Genomic DNA, 18,098 nt, shown 5'->3' with positions numbered 1-18,098 from the left:
TGGTATAGTTTTGCGGCACACAGTAAGTGCCTAGCACATTTCTGTTGACTGAATGAATAAATGTTTCAAACGAATAGTTACTAGGCAAAAAATCTTAACAAAACCTTACACTTTGATTTGTAATACCCATACTATATTTTTGTATTATTACCTAATTTCTCTGAATTATCAGTGCTATCATCAGCTATAAAACTAAATTGGTCTGGAAAGTATTGGAAGATAGTTTTGTCTGATAGCTAAAGCTCAGGAAAAAATGTCACCCTTATCATTACTGGTTTTGTGCTTAACTGAAAATTCCTTGAATTAAGGTTTATTATTGTCATCATTATTTGTCTCAGTAATATGGACATATAAATCACCTTGCTGTAACTCCTTTGAAATTTAAGAAAATGAATAAAAGCAGTGAATTTTCTGTTGTCTTCCATGCAGTCTGGTAATTTTAGTAATCCACTGCCCTATGAGATACAAGGCAACTCTGTTTCCTCTGTAGTCTGTTTTTTCTTCCTTTCTTTCAAAATAACCTGCCATCTTTCCAAAATAAACATGAGGAGGAAATACATGAGTGGGTATGTAATCACCCAGATATTTGGAGCAGCATGCTTCTAAAAAAATGGTAAAAATAGAGTAGTCATCAGAAATTTCTTCTGGTTTTACAGAACTTGTTCTTAATGTTCTTTTCTTGTCTCTATAAGAATTTTTAAAAGAAACATTTACATTAGTGTAAAAAGTTTGCCCAAGTCAAAATTAAACAGCTATCCATCCAAGACTTATTTTCCCACATGAGGATAACCTTAGATTTTTAGAAATTTGGAGTGAACTTCATGAAAATAATTATTTTACAGATTTTTAGCATTCTAGAATTATAATATCATATTATATTTCAATCCAATATTTATGAGACCTCATTCTGTGATGATCTTATCTATAGCTGTGTTAACTACATAATTACATTACAGGTCAATCATAATATGTATATTTCACATTTATTTTTAGATACTTTGCATTTAAAAGTACTTTTAGGATTTCTTATAATTCTGGAGGGTTTATGATATTTAACAAACACTTAGAAAACTGGGTTACTTAAAAGACCTCATCTAATGTAATGACTCTGGTGAATGAGTTCACGACTTTTAGCTTATGGTTCAGAAAATACAAAGATCATTTTTCTCTCTCTTGCCCTTTCTCTTGTCCTCCTTTTTTTCCTCCTTATTCTCTTCTTCACCTGTCTCCTTTTCATCTTCTGCAAATATTATTTAGCATCTACTCTCTATGTTGAGTTCAACAACAGTTCAGAGTTTTCAGCTGCTGCTCTTGGATCTCAGAGAGGCTGACCTCAGAGTCAAATCCTGCACTCTTTCCAGACGATTACCATAGACAGAAAGAGACTACTTGAAGCATGGTACACATTTATTAATAGAGATCCTACTCTTTGGTGTCTGTGATAATTTGTAGGTTGCTAAGCAAAACTTTTTAAGTATACCACCTACCAGTCTAAGGAGAGAGGGGTTCCCAAACAATTTAACAGCATCAACAAGATAACAGTGTTTGCTCCTCTGAGGCAAGTCAGCTGCTTTTGCCCAGGCACATCCAAGCTCAGGAGGCCTGAAGATGCTAATTACAGATCATTCTTATCTTGTCACTAAAGTCACAAGGAGGCTTACTTGCAAGCAAATCTTTGTAACTATGGAAAAACAGTTATGAAGGTCTATGGGTAAAGCTAAAACATTAAATTCAAAAAAAATTCTTCAATCTAGACTAGCTACACCTCAAATTTCAAATTACCCAGACAGTAACACATGGTGTGAGTAGATCTTGTCTTCCCTTTGAGTGTTGATTTATTACAATTCTACCCGCTAAAAAGAGCCCATTGTTCACTCTCCTGTGAGTGAGTCCTCTAGCCTGGGTTCTGGAGAGGGAGCTCATGAGGTCATGGCTGGCCCTTCAGGGGGTGAGCAGGGCCAGTTCTGAGGCTGGAGAACTTGACCCCATAGGTGGCATTAGCCATCATTCCTGGAGACTCTTGATCTGAAATGGATTCTCCTTCTCACTGTGGAGCTGGGCCTTGGCCAAGGCTGGAGATGCCCAGGACCCAGGAATTCCACATCATGATCCTTTCTCTGAATAGTTCCGTGGCTCACCTAGCCCAGTCAGTGGAGGTGGCTCAGAAACTGCCCAGTTCATAAACAAGAAGAAAGAAGAAAGGACAGCACCCCCATGTCTGCATGGGCTGTTTCTGTACATATGACACTCTGGGTTCTGGTCTGGATGGTTTCCTGTGGGTGGATGACTGACTAACTGGCCCACCTCACAGTACTTGGCCTCCTTGACTGCTCCTTGAGCCATCAGACTCATCCCCAGGAAACGAGCTCATTCACAATCATTATATCTTTAGTCCATGCATTATGACTAAAGCTCTTGGAGATAAGGAGGAAAAGTTAAAATGCTGAGCCACACTTCTTCTGGGCAGAGCCGTGGAGCATTTCAGACTATAACTTGGAATGGGGCAAGGCAAAACGCCTAGCTTTAATTAGAGAGAGAGAGGCTGGCATTGATGGAGCTAATTATTTCTCGCCGAATTGCTATGCAGGGAAAGTTCACTGTTGGAACTGAAATCCCAGGCCAAGGAACAGTTTACCTGAATTCACACCAGTAACTCTGGGCAGCTTACTAAACATAATGCCTCAGTTTGGATATACCTATAAAAATGGGGATAGAAACACTAATACTTCAAAAGGTCCTTGGAAGTTTTCTTTGCAGGATTAAATGAGTTAATATCTCTAAAGTGCTTACAGCAGAGAATCACAAAGTTAGCATTAAATATAGGTCTATTTCTATAAACACAGGCTGTTATCACTGTTATCACCACTAGTCCATGTTTGAATGCAAGAACTGTAAGTGACTAAAATAACAGAGAAGGGGGAAAAAAAAGAAAAGGAAACTTTTTGGTGACAAGTGATGATAACTTCATGTTTCCTTTAAATCTCACAACACGTTTGTGAAATAAGTAAACAGCTATAGAATAAGTCTAGAGATGCACTGTGCAGCAGGGGCACTATAGTTAATAATATTGTACAGTCATCTCTCCTTGGGGGATTGGTTCCAGGACCCGCGAGGATACCAACATCTGTGGATGTTCAAGTCCCTTATATAAAATGGCATAGTATTTGCATATAACCTATGCACATCCCCCATATACTTTCTTTATTTTATTTTTTGAGACAGAGTTTCATTCTTGTTGCCTAGGCTGGAGTGCAATGGTGTGATCTCGGCTCACTGCAACCTCCGCCTCCTGGGTTCTCTTGCCTCAGACTCCCGAGTAGCTGGGATTACAGGTGTGCACCACCACGCCCAGCTAATTTTTGTATTTTTAGTAGAGACGGGGTTTCGCCATGTTGGTCAGGCTGGTTTCGAACTTCTGACATCAGGTGATCTGCCCGCCTCGTCCTCCCAAAGTGCTGGGATCACAGGCATGAACCACCGTACCCAGCCCTTCCTATACACTTTAAATCATCTCCAGGTTACTAATAATACCTAATAGAATGTAAATAGTGGTTGTATTTTCATTTGTATCCTTTTAAAATGTTTATTTTTATTTAAAAATGTTTTCTATTTACAATTGGTTGAATCTATGGATGCTGAATGGGAGGATATGGAAGCCGATTGTATTGTATACTGAAAATATGTGAAGAAAATAGATTTTAGGGATGCTTAATACAAGAAAAAGAAGGTGATGGATACGTTAGTTTGATTGTAGTAATCATTTCACTATTATATGTATATCAAAATGTCACGCCGTATACTTTAAATATATATAAAATAAATTAGAAAATAAGTAAATAATATTTTATGAGAGCCGGGAAAAGAGCTAACATTGTGAGTGAACTAACATTTGCCAGGCATTGTGCTAAACCCATTGTAGATTTAGCTAGTTAAGTTATTGTAACTCCTAAAGACTTATTTGTGTATTTATTATTTCATTTTAAAAAGTATTTGAGCAGCTTACTTAAATTCATAACACAAAATAATAGACAAAATAAGGAAATAAGGACCAAGAGAGAAAAAAGCTAAGAGTAGTAAGATAAATATAGCAAGGACGATGTATGATGCCTTAGTATAACAGATGAGGATGCTGAGGTTCTGAGAAGTTCTACAGATCGTGTGGGATGTCCTGCTACGGCAGAGCCAAGCTGGGTGTCATTTCTGACTCTGTGGGTTCTGATATAGTTTAGAGTGACTTTTCCAGTTTAAATGGAGCTGAGAGAAGGGGAAGAAAGAGCGCTCAGGCAAAATGGAAATGTAAAACAAGAGAGAAGATGGAAAAGAGGAAAACTAAGTGGTAGAAGAGAGGGAAACAGCAGGTGAAGCGACAGCCACGTCACTGTTGGTTTGTAAGAGTGGGAGCTGCCTGCAGGGATGCAGTGGCTCAGGGGAAGGTGAGGGGCTTCTGCTCTGGGATCTGGGACTTTCTTCTCCTTGGACAGACATCACTAGGCCCCTGCGGCTTACCCACTGGCACTTGCAGAATAGCAATAAGCTCCCTAACACAGTGCTAGATTCAGTTCTGGAAATTGAGATTCTGGGCCTCTCTGAATATTTTCAAGTAAAGGGGTGACACGATTGTACCATTAAGTTCCAGAAGCACAGATATTTCCTGTAAGGAGCCATTTTTTTCCACTCCTGGAGAAGCTGGATTCTGGGTCTCAGCTGTTCCTGCTTATTTTCATTAGACAGATTCCCCGACCAATTACTGTGTGCCCACCACAGCTGGCCCTTCCTACGGTGGTCCTGCATCCGTGGATACAACCAATCGTGGATCAAATACACTTTAAAAAATCAATAGGCCGGGTGTGGTAGCTGACACCTGTAATCCCAGCACTTTGGGGGGCCAAGGTGGGCGGATCACGAGGTCAGGAGATTGAGACCATCCTGGTTAACACAGTGAAACCCCATTTCTACTAAAAATACGCAAAAATAGCCAGGCGTGGTGGCGGGTGCCTGTAGTCCCAGCTACTTGGGAGGCTGAGGCAGGAGAATGGCGTGAACCCAGGAGACGGAGCTTGCAGTGAGCAGAGATCACGCCACTGCACTCCAGCCTGGGCGACAGAGCAAGACTCCATCTCAAAAAACAAAAACAAAAACAAAGACAAAAACAATAAAACCTAACAACAAAACAATAAAAATAATACCAATAGACTACTTACGTAACATCTACATTGTCTTAGATATTATAAGTAATCTAGAGATAATTTAAAGTATAAGGGAGTTTGTGTGTAGCTTGTATGCAAGTGCAACCCCATTTTATGTCAGGGACTTGAGCTTTGCAGATTTTGGTATCCTCTGGGGTCCTGGAGCCCAGCCTTCGGGGATACCGAGGAAGGACTGCATTGGCATGTGGAAGGAAGAAGGTTAATAAGGCACAATCGGGTGGAGAAGACAGACGTGGAGCTTACAGCTAAAGTACAGTTGAGTAAATGCTCCTCTGAGGATGCACTTCTATCACTGAGCTTTGGGGGCCCTGGAATGGTGCATCCCACTCTGCCTGGGGGCAAAAGTCAAGGCTTTAGGAGAGGAGAGCACGCGTAGCTGGCTCAAAGGACCATGTCAGGTGAGGAAGGGAGGGGTGGGAAGCCAGCAGAGAGTTGCGTGGGACAACCCTGTGGCCCCCAAAGGGACTGTGAGATCAGTCTGCCAGGTCCCGGACCAGCAAATGGGGAGGTGGAGAGAAGGGAGGAGGAAGAGAGGTGTGAAATGAGGCTAGAAGGTGGGTTCCAGCCACTTGTTAGTGATCTTCTATGTTAGTTTCTTACATAGACTCTCCTTGCTCCAGCAATGACCATGGCCTGACCACAGTGTTCATTTACCTCCTGTAGCCAGCAGGGCCTGAGCTGAAGTCTGAAAGCAGCCTGGTGTGATTGTCGCTCCAGCAGCCTGGCCACGCAGCCCCTTCTTGGGAGTGTGGGGGACTGCCGCAGGGTCTGAGAGAACTAGTGGGGCCTGGGGAAGCCTCCACGGAGAAGAGGGCCCAGTGTAAGGAAGGTGTGGCGATGAAGGGACACTCGTATTTGAGGCACGATTGTTAGGATTTGGAGGAGTGCTGACACTTGGTGTTACAGCTTGGGAGACCGACCAGGTAGCGATTACACACATTTCTGTTAAATTGAAGAATCTCAGCTTACTATAGGATGAAAACCATTTCCCAAGAACTCCAGTTCTGTTTTGAAATAGTCTAACTTCGTTTGTGTTCTGGAGAAGCACGCGGCACACTGGACAAGCTAACACCGTGGCACTGCTGTCACCTGTTAGCCATATTGTCTCTGGCAAATCACCCGCTCCAGAGCCTCTCACTCCTTATCTACAAAACCTGGATGATATTGAGTCCCACAGACTTGAGAATCCCGTTCATAGTTTATGTGAGTGAGGGCTGACCGTGTGTTAGTGCCCTGTGACAAGCAGAGAGAGGTGCAGTCAGCACGTGGCTCTGCTCCTCTCCCCTCAGCCCTTCCTATTCCTCTCCCTTCTTCCCTCTCTTCTCCCTCCTCCTCCTCTTCCTCTTCTTCATTGTTCTTCATCTTCTCCTCCCCTCTGATTCCTTCTCCTCTTCTTCCTCTTCCTTTCCTCCTTCATCTTCCTCTGCTTTTTCTTCTTTTCCATAGCTAGATTCTGCAATTCAGAGAAACTGGGTATTTGTTTTCTTGTAAATAAGAAAAGACAAGTAAGCAATTTCTGGACTTTTATTTGTGGGTCTAGAATTTAGCTAACTGAATAAATAGATATTTAAGTTTTAATATTTAAAACCACTCTTACAGTATCCTTTTGTCTCAATTGGTCTAAGTATTTCGAGTTCCCATTTTCTCATCAATTTCAGATAATCAGGGTTTGGTATTTGGAAAGTGCTGATGGCCCATGTGCAGTGAAAACTCCCATGTGACTGTGTGACCGTGTGATCAGGCACAGAGGCGTGCTCCCCGCCTTCTCACGCTACACGTAGTCAGGGCGCTGGCAGCTCCCCAAGGCCTTCCCTGCTCCCCTGGCCCCACCCTACCCGGGCTTCCATCCCACCAGAGCTGGAACCCAGGGTTCCCACCAGCCTCAGTCCACATACAGAACTTGGAGTGAGGTAGGCTGGCCTCTCTCCTTTACTAGACTGGATCTCAAAAGCAGGGCTCTTGTTCTAGCCATGGTTTTATTCTCTCTCCTAACACAAGATCTGGCACAAAGCAACCACTGAGTGACTGAAGGGCAAGTGTGAGTGTGTGTGTGTGTGTGTGTGAGGCATGTGGGTGGAGAGGAGGCTGTTACTAACTCTGTCTTCAAGAAGAGACTGTGGACCATGTGCAACCAGGGTTACTTGCCAGACATGTGCAGAGGAGACCAAACCTCGGGGGGAATTTGTCACCTCATTAGCACAGGCTCATCTCCCGAGTTTTTTCTAGCAAAACTTCTGCACAGATATTTCACCCCAGGACTGGAGCTCTTTTAAGGTGGAGAGAGCCCTGAGCTACCAGATGCCTCTCCCCTGCCAGTGCGGACCAGAAGCACCATATTCTTTGCACCCTTGATGGAGTCTAAACTGTTGGCACAGGAAATGATTTGTATTTTAACAGGCGTGCCTAAGAAATGTGTGGGGCTGGCCATGGTGGGGAGATGGAGCAGTCCCTGGGCCTCTTTAGGGGCCAGAGTGTGATCATCTGCCCTGTTACGGAGGCTCAGCACTCTTTCGTTCCTTTCTTTTTTTTCTTTTTCTTTTTCTTTCTTTCTTTTTTTTTTTGAGATGGAGTCTCACTGTGTCGCCCAGGCTGGTGTGCAGTGGTGTGATCTCAGCTCACTGCAACATTTTCCTCCGGGTTCAAGAGGTTCTTCTGCCTCAGCCTCCTGAGTAGCTGGGATTACAGATGGCTGCCACCACACCCAGCTAATTTTTTTGTATTTTTAGTAGAGACAGGGTTTCACCATGTTGGCCAGGCTGGTCTGGAACTCCTGGCCTCAAGTAATCTGCCTGCCTCAGCCTCCCAAAGTGCTGGGATTACAGGCGCAAGCTACTGTGCCCGGCTCCTTGGTCCCTTTCCTTGGCTTCTCTGCACAAATCTGCTCAGCTTGGATATTGTCTCAGAAATAAGAAAGAGGGGAGCATCCCAGGCTGGTGCTGATGTCGCTCCCCCTGGGAACAGCTTTATCTCTGTTGTTTCTAGCACGTAGGCTTTGTAAATAAACCAGGGTCTGGACTTCCCTGCTTTGTTAGTGCAAGCTATCATCGCAGCTTGGAGCCGCCTGGCCTTTCTGTCAAAGACACTTGATTATGTGTCGTCTAGAAGCTACCTCCTACCCGGGGAGGGAGGCCAGCTTGCCTGGTGACGGTGTCTGCAAGGTGGGCCACAGTTTATCTTGTCTCCTCTTTTGATTTTTTGACCTGATGGGAATTCAGTATTTTAAAACAAAGTTATAGGCCAAATTCCCACAAACAGAGAGATGCTAAATTGCTTCCAGTCTTCTGGTAAATTACCACGTTTCCCATTGCCCTTGGAATGATCTTCTAAACACTCTGTTCTATAATTAGGATATTCATTAGGTGTTGTCCACCTCAAATCAGATATAACTCCCAGAGAAAAAAATGACTGCCAGGCTGAACAAAGTGTCACCCCCAAACGGGAAAGAATAAAATACTCATTTCTTCTAAAAATTTTGGTAAAATGTACATCACATAACATAGACATTCCTCACTTAATTATTTCTAAGTATACAACTCAGTGGCGCTGCATAAATTTGCAATGTTGGGTGTCCATCACCACTGTCTAATTCCAGAACATCATTTCTATCACTTCACATATTCTCTCCTTTTAAAAGTTAAGATTTTGTTTACCTAGCAAAAATACCAAAGCAATTTCAATCAACCGGTGAGCAACACCAATTAGTTCATAAAATGTCTACATTATATATTGACCATCCACAAGAAACTGTAAGTTGATTGAGTTCTTGGGATGGACCATTATGAAGAGATTTTGCAAAATGTACATCTGTATAAGCTATAGATATGGATAGATAAATATTTAAGAAAATAAGTAGATAAATGCTTTCATGGGTTAAATATATTTAGAATAATATTTATAAAAAGATGGGCAGATTTTATTGAACGTATTAAAATTTCAGAAATTTTCCTTATTTGAAGGGAAGATTAAAAATTTGATGTGTAGAATATTTTGAAGAAATACAATTTTATTGTTTTTATGTTCATAGAGTAATTCTACTAATAAAAAAGGGAAGGCAGAATATATTTGATTATTTTACTTAATAAACAAAATATATCATAGGGAGATGGGGAGCTATAGATATGTAGTAATATTGTTTATCTTGATTACCCAATAAGAAGATAAAAATCACAAGTAATGATCACATTGATGATTTCATAGCAATATTTCTAATGATGATTTTCTATATGATGATTTTCTAAGAATTTTCCCTGTTTATCGATTCTACTTTTAAACAGGAGTTTCTCAGGTTACTTTTAAATTTTTCCTTAACAAGTACTGTCGCAGGAAATGCAAAGTTAAATTTCCTTGAATCATGACAGATTCCAAGTTGTTAGAGCCCTTACACATCACTATGTCAGCAATTATTCTTCAGCCACTCTCATTAACTGGTAGCTTTGTAGCAAGATTGTCTCATTCAATAGAGACTGCTCTTTCTTTCTAGGCTGCTGAACTCTGTAACTAGCCTCTCAAGTAGCTGAAACTACAGGCACGTGCCACCACGTCTGGCTAATTTTTCTATTTTTTGTAGAGATGTGTCAATATTTCTAAAAAAGTGACATGTTAAGGAAGTTATGTAAGTCACAGTTTGTTTTCTATAGAGTATTAGATATCTACTATTGGACATGCCTTTGCAAATTAACCTTGCCTGTCTCAGACACCATCATTCTATAATTCATGGATGATCTCTTGATTGTTTCCTTCCCTATTTTTTCTAAGTGGTAGGTCTTTTCTCCAAATTTCCATTACCTTATTTTTGAATCTCTAAATTCGCCTCTTTTGTTTGTCAGTTCCCAGGTCTTCTATAATTGAACTGCAGCATTATGTTTTGTTAATGGGGACTGTCTATAATATCACAAAGCCTGTATATCTATATAACTGGAGCAAACGAAAGAATCAACCAAACTGCATAATGGATGCAAGAATTTTTCTTATCTTATTCTCTGTGTATTTCTCTGCTATTATTTCATTATTTTAAAAATATTGTTAAAAGTCACTAATCTAAGTCCATAAGTCAGAGACTTTAGGCTTTTTTTTTTTTTTTTTTTTTTTTAAAGACAGTCTTGCTTTGTCACTCAGGCTGGAGTGCAGTGGCACAATCATGGCTCCCTGCAGCTTCGACCTCCTGGGCTCAGCTAATCCTTCCACCTCAGCCTCTCAAGTAGCTGAAACTACAGGCACGTGCCACCATGTCTGGTTAATTTTTCTATTTTTTGTAGAGATGGGGTTTCTCCATGTTGCCCAGGCTGGTCTCGAACTCCTGGGTTCAAGTGATCCACCTGCCTCAATCTCCCAAAGTTGCTGGGATTTCATGCATGATCCCTGGCATCCAGCCAGATTTTTAATAATAAATTAGAATTGAGACTCAACTTATTTATTTATTTATTTTTTTTTTGAGACAGAGTCTTGCTTTGTCATGCAGGTTAGAATGCAATGGCACGATCTCAGCTCCCTGCAACCTCTTCCTCCTGTGTTCAAGTGATTCTCCTGCCTCAGCCTCCCGAGTAGCTGGGACTACAGGCACCTAACACCATGCCCAGCTAATTTCTGTATTTTCAGTGGAGACAAGGTTTCACTATGTTGGTCAGGCTGATTTCGAACTCCTGACCTCAGGTGATCCACCTGCTCTGGCCTCCCAAACTGCTGAAATTACAGGTGTGAGCCACCGTGCCCGGCCAACTTCATTATTTCTGAAGTTGAAATTTTATCTGCTTTCATGTACCTGGTTTACTGGCAATGCTATCATACAAAAGAATTTTCCAGCTGTTCATAAATAGGTGTGGTTTTAGCTTTAAGTACGGTGGGTTAAACACATACCTTTTCTTGTTTCCTCTCATTTCTCCTTGTAAATTTTACCAACCCTTCCAACTTCATCTCCCTGTAGGAAGACTTCCCCGAAAACATGAACCTCACCTTATCCTTTACTCTCAATTTTCTTTCAGTTTCAACAATTACTCAGGCTACTTCCTTGGATTTTCTAAGATGTGCCTTGAGTATGAAATGGAGGTAATAATCAAAACAAGCTCCTAAAATTATGAGGAGAATTAAAGAAACGAATGTATATAAAGTGCTAAGCACAGTTTCTGCCCGATGGCCTGCTCTCCCTAATGGTAGCTCTCATCATTTAACCACTCAAGGGCAGGCACATCAAGTTACTTTACAAATTAGCTCTCAAAGGGAGATTTGTTAACTTGGTATGGAAGTTCCTAAGACAGGTCATAATGAAAAGGAGAGTTAGGGTGACTAGCAGATAAAATCTATGACTGTCAACTCTTCATTCTGAAATAACCCAGAAAAGACAAAAGTGAGACTTCAGTGAAAGGCAACAAACTGATGAGGGTTGGGCAAGTCTCTTTTTTTTAAAACTGTGGTAAAATAAAATTCATCATTTTAGCCATTTTTAAGTTTACAGTTTAATAACATTGAGTACATTCATGTTTTGCAAACCTCACCACTATCCATCTTCAGAATTTTTCATCTTACCAAACTGAAATTCCACCTCCATTAAACAACTCCCTAGTCCTCCCTCCCCCCTCCCTGGTAACCACCATTCTACTTTTTGTGTCTATGAATCTGACTCGTCTTGGTACCTTATGTAAGTGAAATCATACATTATTTGTCCTTTTGTGACTAATCTATTTCATTTATCCTAATGTCTTCAAGGTTCATATGTGTTATAGCATGTGTCAGACTTTCCTTCCTTTTCAAGGTTGCATAATATTCTATTGAATGTGTATGCCACATTTTGCTTCTTCATTTATCCATCAATGGACATTTGAGTTGCTTCTACCTTTAGGCTACTGTGAATAATGCTGCTATGAACATGGGTTGATATCTGTTTGAATCTCTACTTTCAGTTCTTTTCGGTATATACCCAGAAGTAGAATTCCTGGCTCACATGGTAATTCTATGTTTAATTTTTGAGGAATTGTCATACTGTTTTCTATAGTGGCCACACCATTTTACATTCCCATCAATAAGATGCAAGGTTTCCTATTTCTCCACATCCTCACCAACACTTTTGTCAAGCCTCTTGACTTTTGAGTGTCTCAGGATACACGAGTTAAGAGGTATTAAGAGGACTATGAGTCGCCATTTGTTAACATGTGAGAATATTGAGGTACTATGAAAAAATTGTCAAAGATAGCTTGATAATTATCAAAGAAAGAACATGGGAATCAGTAAGTTATGGTGATTCCAAGCCCAGCTTTGTAATCAAATCACACGTGTCCTTGAATTCTTGATTTCTGGTGTGGCACCAGCTAGCTGTAGAAACTTGGGGAAGTGTTGTGACTTCAGTTTACTTATGCATAGAAGAAGGATCACGGTACTTAGCTTGTGGGATTGTTAAGGAATTTAAATGAGATAACCATGGTGGAATACCTAACAGTGCTGCCCACATAGAACTCTGAAAATGGCAGCTTTTGTTACTGTTTTGGAGTTTCTTCTTCTTAATAAGATGATTAATTAAGAATGCCATCTTTTGTTAGATCAGTCACTACATACTTGAAATACTCCTTCATTCTGCAAATGCGTACATACACAGAAACTTCAAACATTTCATTTTTATCTGATCTGGAAGATGAGAATTTGATGTAAGATTAGAGTAGTTCCAGGAAACAAGAAGTTAGAAGTTAATATGATCTAAAGACAGACAGGTAATACTTTACAGCAGTTAGATAGATGGAACATTGCTCATTGATAATGGTTTGGAAGCCCACACAAAAATGGACGGTGCCTCTGGAGAAAGATCTGGATCTATTTAATTATTTCTTCCTGTTGTGGTTGGCAAAAGATCTGGAGTTAGATGGAAAGAGAGTTCATCCAGGCAAGACATGAGGCAGCTTAACTAACCCAAGGAAAGACACTTAATGATAGACTTCAACGGAAAGAAAACTCAAAATTGCTGAATAGGGAGAACAGAACATTAATTCTCCTTTTTTTAAGATTGCTGTTAGTTTTTTGGATGTTAGAAGAATTATGTAGACTGGATGTGGTGGCTCACGCCTGTAATCCCAACACTTTGGGAGGCCGAGGTGGGTGGATCGCTTGAGCCCAGGAGTTCGAGACCAACCTGGGCAACATGGTGAAACTCTGTCTCTACTAAAAATACAAAAAATTAACTGGGTATGGTGGTGCATGCCTGTAGTCCCAGCTGCTAGGGAGGCTGGGTGGAAGGATTACTTGAGCCCCAGAGGTTGAGACTGTAGTAAGCCAAAATTGTGCCACTGCACTCCAGCCCAGGGAACAAAGTAAGACCCTGTCTCAAAAAAAAAAAAAAAAAAAAAAAGAAGAGGAAGAAGAAGAAGAATTATAAAAAAAAAATATAAGGCTTCTCCACATGAAGAAATAGAGATAATAATTACCTGAATTATGTATCTAAGTAGTAAATGATAGACCCGACAAAAGAAATCGAATTTTCAATTCCCTTGGTTGGGTGCAGTGACTCATGTCTATAATCCCAGCACTTTGGGAAGCTGAGGCGGGCAGATCACTTGAGGCCAGGAGTTCGAGACCTGCCTGGCCAACATGGTGAAACCCTATCTCTACTAAAAATACAAAAATTAGCTGGATACAGTGGTGCGTGCCTGTAATCCCAGCTACTCTGGTGGCTGAAGCAAAAGAATCGCTTGAACTCAGGAGGTTGAGGCTGCAGTGAGTCTAGATGGCATCGCTGCACTCCAGCCTGCGCGACAGAGATCTGAGACAAGCATGTAGTGTTTTTCTTTAATGTAGGACTTCATTGTATATTTTACATAATACATATGAATTTCGTACATAAGTAAGACAAAATTCAATTTTCTAAATTACATAATATTGTGAAAAATGACTATGGAATACCAATAGGAATTCTCTTTAAAACCTCTTCAAGTTTGTTATTTTATTTATTTATTTTTTTGAGACGGAGTCTCGCTCTGTTGCCTAGGCTGGAGTGCAGTGGCTCGGTCTTGGCTCACTGCATGCTCTGCCTCCCGGGTTCACGTCATTCTCCTGCCTCAGCCTCCCGAGTAGCTGGGACTACAGGTGCCCGCCACCATGCCCGGCTAATTTTTTTTTGTATTTTTTAGTAGAGATGGAGTTTCACCGTGTTAGCCAGGATGGTCTTGATCTCCTGACCTTGTGATCCACCCTCCTCGGCCTCCCGAAGTGCTGGGATTACAGGAGTGAGCCACCGTGCCCGGCCAAGTTTGTTATTTATATACTCAAACACAGCTATGCATGTACATACATGTACACCATTGCTCTTCCCAGAGACATTAGGAAAGAAACTCGTATCATAACAAAATCTCTGTGATGTCCATTTTCCATCTTGATTTTTGGAACTATATTTCAAAAAACTCTTGCTTTCTCTTTGATACAATGAAAGTACAAATTTTTTAAAAAATCTTTTTTTTTTTTTTTTTTTTTTTTTGAGACAGAGTCTTGCTCTGTCACCTCGGCAGGGAGTGCAGTGGCATGATCTCAGCTCGCTGCAACCTCTGACTCCCGGGTTCAAGTGATTCTCCTGTCTCAGCCTCTCGAGTTGCTGGGACTACAGGCGTGTGCCACCACACCCGGCTAATTTTTGTATTTTTTAAGAAAGCTGGAGAAAGGTTTTATTCTGAGAAAGGAGAGAGGTAGAGATTGAAATTGGTTTACCAGACCCATAGGTGTTGTTGGTTTATGTCTTTAAAGCAGGGTTTCCAGCTCTAAAAGTTACCTGAACTTCGTTGATACAGAATCTTCGTGAAATTCCTGAAAGGTAACTCAAGCCAACTCAGCACCCAACTTTTGATGACATGAAGCACGCCTACAATATGTGGAGGTCTCGCTGACCCGCTGGAATGCTACAGATTGATATTTCTTTTGTTGAACAGCCTGTGGTTTCATTAATTTCATTGACAGTCATTCTGAGTGAAATTTATGAAGGCCACAAAGTAGAGTTAGTGAACCGCGTGAAATGTCAGCGTGCCCACTTTGAGCTTGGCCATCTCATTTCTCTCTTTCCCCTCCACCCATACTGTTTGCTTTGGCAGGTGACTATTTTTCTAATCTAATTTATAACGCTTCAACATTTTGCCATGACCTCACTTGAGCTTCATTTCTGACAGCCTTGGAAGGACTTTAATTCCACTCACCACTAGGTGTGTATTCCTGGTAGGTGGACATTTTGTTTTTCATGTAGGCACCAAACCAAAAAAAAAAAAAAAGGAAAACAGGTCTCAGAGGCAGCATCTACAAAACCACTTTCCTGAGTTTGACATCAGATAGACTCTTTATCAGTTCATGATCACACTAAGCAATTGCTTTTCTGCTCATAATCTGTTTCCTTCTCCTTTAATAAGCCAGCATTCTGCTCTCAGACTTGACCCATCTGCAGAATGTGTTTTTCTAGCCCCGGTCCTGTATTGGACTGGGTTCACCAAAACTCAGGAGACAGTCTGGTGGCTTTTGCTGGTGTGGTTGAGAGAAAGGCACCATTACCGTTTCATCCAGGTCTGCAGTTGTGAGTCTTAATCTTGGAGTTGCTGGAAGCAGCCCCGCCACTGCGAGGGGAGAGCCTATTTGAGAATGAGCCACCAGGGAGGACAGCAGGCTGTGCCCTGGAGTCCAGGCACCCACCCCGCACTTCCCCCTGGATGGGCATGAAACGCCGTTTTCCCTCGTGTCAGTTTCAGCTGGACTTTCCATCATTTGTAATCTGAAAAGTCCTGGTTAATAAATTTTTTTTTTTTTTTTTTTTTTTTTTTTTTTGAGACGGAGTCTTGCTCTGCCGCCCAGGCTGGGGTGCAGTGGCCGGATCTCAGCTCACTGCAAGCTCCGCCTCCCAGGTTTACGCCATTCTCCTGCCTCAGCCTCCCGAGTAGCTGGGACTACAGGCGCCCGCCACCTCACCCGGCTAGTTTTTTGTATTTTTTTTTTAGTAGAGACGGGGTTTCACCGTGTTAGCCAGGATGGTCTCGATCTCCTGACCTCGTGATCCGCCCGTCTCGGCCTCCCAAAGTGCTGGGATTACAGGCTTGAGCCACCGCGCCTGGCCTAATAAAATATTTTTAGAGAAAATTAGTTTATTATCTTTCTGAGATAATTTGAGTACACAGTACTCTAGGGCTGACATCTTAATTTGTGTGTTTAGCAAATGCCTTTTTCCTCCAGTAAAAAAGTATCTACAAGGCAAGTGGCGTAAACTAAATTATAGGAATTACAACTGAGAGTGTGTTGTGATGCCCTAGTACTAATAATAAATGTAAATATTTTTGTTTTGATGAATTTAGTGTTCAGATTAGGTGTCTTACATATTATGCCCAGGTGTAAAGATAAGCATGTAGCCATTAATTAAAGTTATTAAATGTGTAAGTATTCTTAATTAGATGATTTATCAAAGACAAAAAGACAAATTCTATCTAACTGTAACCTGATACATCAAATCTATTAACATGACAATAAGATAGCCAAAATATGGAAAAAATTAAAAAAAGAATATATTCAGTCTCTCAGAATTTATTTTATTCTTACTTTTATTTATTCTTTTTTGAGATGGAGTCTGGCTTTGTGGCCCAGGCTGAAGTGCAGTGGCTCCATCTGGGCTTGCTGCAACCTCCGCTTCCTGGGTTCAAGCAATTCTCCTGCCTCAGTTTCCTGAGTAGCTGGAATTACAGGTGCTCGCCACCACGCCCAGCTAATTTTTGTATTTTAAGTAAAGATGGGGTTTCGCCATGTTGGCCAGGCAGATCTCAAACTCCCGACCTCAGGTGATCCACCCATCTCGGCCTCCCAAAGTGCTAGGATTACAAGCATGAGCCACCACACCCGGCCTCTGTCAGAATTTTAAGCAAGTAATAATTACTATAAAGCAATACTGAGTATTTCAATCAATACCTAAGTTTATTGCATCTGTACTTTCAGCATTTCAGTACCCTGTGTGAAATACATACAAATGTTTACTTTGAATGAGAAAGTCACTACAAATTACAAATTTTAAAAAGTTAATGCATCACAAAATGATAACAAAATAAAAAAATAGCATTTTACTAACTAATTGTACATATCTCTATAACACTTTTTCCTTCGTACTTTAATGGCATACTCTTTAAACACCTCTCTATATAACACTAATTTTGTAATACAATTTTCTATAAAGAGAATATAGAGATGGACTAGTCTTTCCTTTAGCATGGTTGATAGATTCTTTTTAAACAACAGTTTTGATAGTGTAGAAAAATTTCTTTCAGTTTTACAACTTGTAATTGGTAATATTATGCAAATCTTTATAATTATCATCAAATTTGGAAAAATCTCTATCAGTTTCTTTCATGTATGAGTGTAGGATTTTAGGGCATTTCTAGTTTGCTTGTAAAGTAGTTTTAAATGCTTCTAGAATGGACAGCGCATTATCAGTTTGTCACTGCTGCTCTCCTTGGAGTGGTGTCATGGATTTTGGATGTGTTCATTGATGGATTTTGTGTAAGCTCCGCTGTAGGTGTAACACGCTCATGTCAATCCAATGCTGTCTGAAGAAGTATGGCGGTGAGAAGGCAGGGTGGGAGGACACAGAGGTTTTATCTGATGACTGTAAGAGATCTTATTTTTTCAATTTAAAAATATATCGAACACAGGCTGGGCACAGTGGCTCACACCTGTAATCCCAGCACATTGGGAGGCCAAGGCAGGCTGATCTCCTGAGGTCAGGAGATTGAGACCAGCCTGGCCAACACGGTGAAACCCCATAACTCCATCTCTACTAAAAATACAAAAAAGTAGCCCAGCATGGTGGCGAGTGCCTGTAATCCCAGCCACTCGGGAGGGCGAGGCAGGAGAATCACTGGAACCTGAGAGGTGGAGTTGCAGTGAGCCGAGATCATGCCATTGTACTCC

This window comes from Macaca thibetana, chromosome 8 (assembly GCF_024542745.1).
Source record: "Macaca thibetana thibetana isolate TM-01 chromosome 8, ASM2454274v1, whole genome shotgun sequence".
NCBI classification, from domain to species: domain Eukaryota; kingdom Metazoa; phylum Chordata; class Mammalia; order Primates; family Cercopithecidae; genus Macaca; species Macaca thibetana.
Note: the sequence above shows the minus strand (reverse complement) of the source record.